General features: G+C 37.5%; 1 pseudogene; it reads left to right on the top strand.

Moving 5' to 3' along the window:
- The first annotated feature begins 1,290 nt into the window (after nucleotides 1-1,290).
- LOC126674876 (enoyl-CoA delta isomerase 2, peroxisomal-like) lies at nucleotides 1,291-2,367 on the top strand (annotated as a pseudogene).
- The last annotated feature ends 1,702 nt before the right edge of the window (nucleotides 2,368-4,069 follow it).

Genomic DNA, 4,069 nt, shown 5'->3' with positions numbered 1-4,069 from the left:
AATAAATTTCTAAAGAAGATGAAAAGGTAACAAAGGTAAAAAGGCAGACCTCATATGGAGGGTGGAACCAAACCAAATTCGCTGCACAAATGGACAAAAGATCAATAAGTGTTCTATCGATTCCTCATCGCCACAATGAACACATTGCAATGAAATAGCACAATGACGGTGAGATAAAGCTGCACCCGTTGGGATGATACCATGAACATAACACCATACAAAATATTTGATCCTGGGTGATATCTGAAGATGCCAAAGACGCTGCCAATCAGCTTTGGAAAACTGAATTTGATTGAAGCTCATTGGAGTTTCTCTATGTAATGTTGCTTGATAGTATCCTGATTTTGCTGAGAACTGACCAGATGAAGTATGTTTCCAAACCTGGATATCCGGGCAATTAAAAAGAGGGATAGGTAATGATAAAATACTGACAACATGTTGATAAATAAAAAGACGATAAATGAGTGCTGCATTCCAATCACACGCTGAAGTAGATAATAAACCAGCAACATTTAATATGACATCATTAGCTGTAATACCTGGATACATTGTTGGTATACAAGAAACAGCATTAGGGACCCAAGGAGAGTGAACCGTAAGTAAAGCAGTACCTGAATTGACTTGCCAAATTAATCCACGTTTAAGTAGATTTAAGCCAAACAGCAAGCTGCGCCAACCCCAAGAAGCATTTCGCCTAGTTGTTGCTTGCAAGACTGATTTTGCAGGAAAATAATGACCCTTAAGAAGCTGAAATAAAACTGAGGAAGGTGATTGAACAAGGCGCCATATTTGTTTTTCCAAAAGTGATTGATTAAATAAATGCAGCTCCTTAAAACCAAGGCCACCACTCCATTTACTGAAAGTAAGAACATCCCATGATAAGGATATTAAACTCCCTAGATCACTAAACTCTGGCCAGATTACAGAAAGGTCACTAAACGGACTTTTGTTACAAAAGTATCACTGAAGTTAGCAATTTGTTACAACGGGATGTCACCCGTGTAAAACTCACTGTTTTTGATGACATGTCTTGCCGGATTTGTCCACGACATGCATATCCCATATACCACGCCAATATTTAAATCTCTAATTAAATATTAATTTAATGAAATTTTAGGGATCATTTTTTTTTGAGAAATTTTGGGATCATTTTAAACTCTTTAATTTTCCATCTTCTTCCCCAACGCCTAAAAGAAATCAGGCAAAACCATAAAAGACTTTTACAGCCATCAGCTAGCCTAACAAATTCTTGTTCCATATTGGTGCCGGAAAGTGTACTGATGATTGATTTTTACATCACAAGAAAAATTCTTCTCCAACGGTTTTGATCTCGGATGGGCTAAATTAATGCCGCCGAAAACGGTAGATCCGCCATGGACGATCTTCGCGAGAAGATGGCGTCTTTCAAACCAGTAACTGCACAGATGATATCTCTACCTATTCCGACTACCGCCTTCGTACAAGGACACGCCACCGCCGCCGCCGGAACTTTGTATGCTCTGTGTTATGATTATGTGTACATGAGGAGTGATCAAGGCGTGTTGTGTATAAGTGAGGTTGACATAAGCTTCCGTTACCGGATTATTTCTCCGCAACATTTAGAGACAAGATTTACGACGTGGATGCTCGAAGAGATGTGTTGTTGCGAGATGTGGAGGTTAAGGGAGATGCAGCGGTTAAGAAGGGGTTGGTAGATGCGGCGTATGATAGTGAGGTGAAGTTGAATCGGTTGAAGGAAAACTTCTTGCTAAACTTTTACTGTATATATAATTCAAGAAATTGAAATGTTAAATATGCAGTTCTTCTAGGAAAAGTTTCAAAATGGAAATTTTAATAAGTTAATAAGTTATTATGTTAGGAAATTTTAATAAGTTAATAAGTTATTATGTTATGGTTTCTGGGTATGTCCACAATGAGTTTTTTTTAGTGAGGGAATTGAGTTGTGTCAGGTGTTGAAGAGTTTGGGTAAAGCGAAGTTTAATGGGTCTCTTTTGGAGGTGATGGCAGACAATGGTGGGGAATGGAGGAGAAGAAGAAGCTGACGCCGAAGGAAGATGAAGAAAATGAGAAAAATTAAGGTAAATTAGATTTAAGGTTAATTATGTTTAAGAACATTGGATAAAATGAAGTTAGATCCCTAATTTTTTACTTATGAATTAATTTGATTTTTAAGCTTTTATCAATTAAATATCGTCTAACGTGGCTAATGAAACATGGATGATATGGGAAGAAAGTGCTTTGTTGGACAAATCCGGTAAGACATGTCTTCAAAAACGGTTGAGTTTCACGCGGGTGACATCCCGTTGTAATAAATTGCTAACTTTGGTGACACTTTTGTAACAAAAGTTCGTTTAGTGACCTTTTTGTAATCTGGCCAAAGTCTAGTGATCCAGGGAGTTTAATATCCCCCATGATAACTAATGAAGTTTAGGCTCCTTATTATGAAAACCCCACCAAAAATTAGCTACAAGACGGTTAATTTACTTACAAAGGAAAAGTGGTAAACGAAAACACATCATAGTGTAAATCGGTATAGCAAAAACCACTGCCTTCAATAAAATTTCTTTACCACTCAACGATAAAAATTGTTCCTTCCAACCAAGAAGTTTGTTTTTTATTTTGAAAAGGATGTAAGCAAAAGATTGAGATTTGGAGCTCAAGAGTATATGGGGTAAACCTAGATAAGGTTTTGTGGTATCCATTATGGTCATATGAAGGGCTGAAAGTATCGAAGAAATAAGCAATGCAGAAACATTTGCACCAAAATAAACTGAAGATTTATCGTGTTTAATTAGCTGATCCCTGGCTGCAGCATAATCACTCAAAATTGTTAAAACAGTAGTAGCTGATTGGATTGAAGCACGAACGAAAATAATTGCATCATCAGCAAAAAACAGATGAGATATGGAAGGGCAGTGTCTGTTTACCTGTACACCCTGCATATGATTTTGAGCCACTGAAGTGTTTATCATATGAGAATGTCCCTGGGCACAAAGAACAAATAACAAAGGTGATAAGGGGTCGCCTTGTCGAAGTCCACGAGTTGGGATAATGTAGCCGTAAACAGATCCATTTAACTGAAAAGAATATGAAACAGTAGTAACGCATGCCATTATCCAGGTGATAAAGCGATCAGCAAAACCCCAACTGTGCAAAATATGCTTTAGATAATTCCATTCCAGTCAGTCGTATGCCTTACTTATGTCAAGTTTTATAGCCATATAAGGATTAACCTTTGTCTTCTGATGGCTCATAAAATGAACTAACTCGTGAACAATTAAAACATTATCCGAGATAGACATGCCTTTAATAAAGGTATTCTGTGAATCCGGGAGTATAGCAGGTAAAAATCGCTGTAACCTGCAAGTAAGAACCTTGGGAATGATGAAAACGGTACATAAACTAATCGGTCGAAGATCAGAAATTTTTGTGGGTGATGCAACTTTGGGAATAAGAGAAATAAGTGTGTGGTTGAATCCTTTCAAGAGGCAACCATAATGGAAAATCTCTTGCACTGCTAACACAATAGAGGACCCAATGATATCCCAATATGTCTGAAAAAATACTGCAGTAAACCAATCGGACCCAGGCGATTTAGAAGGATAAAGATCAAACACTGCAGTTTTAATTTCAGTTGGTGTAACAGGTATGAGTAAGGAAGTATTTATATCTGGGGTAACTCGAGAAGGAAAATTAAAGAGTACCTGAGCTATAGATGTAGGTTGAGTAGTTTGATAAATGTCTTCAAAGTAAGCATTAATAATAGCTGTAATGTCTTGATCTTGAGTATGCTAGTTACCAATAGAGTCTTGTAAGGCCGTAATGTGATTCCTCTGTCGTCGAGTTTTAGTGTGCTCGTGGAAAAAGGTAGTATTTTGATCACCATATGTAAGCCAATCGATTCGAGATTTCTGTCCCCAGTAAGTCTCCTCTTGAATTTGGGCCTTCAATAACTCAGATTCCAAACTCTTAATAGAAGGCCATTGAACATTTGCTGCTAATTGTTGGTGAGCCTTAGACAGCCGATCCCTAAGGAACATTATACGTTTTTGAGAATTTGAACCAGCCT

The sequence above is a fragment of the Mercurialis annua genome, linkage group LG3, assembly GCF_937616625.2.
Source record: "Mercurialis annua linkage group LG3, ddMerAnnu1.2, whole genome shotgun sequence".
Taxonomy (NCBI): domain Eukaryota; kingdom Viridiplantae; phylum Streptophyta; class Magnoliopsida; order Malpighiales; family Euphorbiaceae; genus Mercurialis; species Mercurialis annua.
The sequence above is the reverse complement of the archived record's forward strand: the minus strand, read 5'-3'. Positions and strand labels throughout refer to the sequence as shown.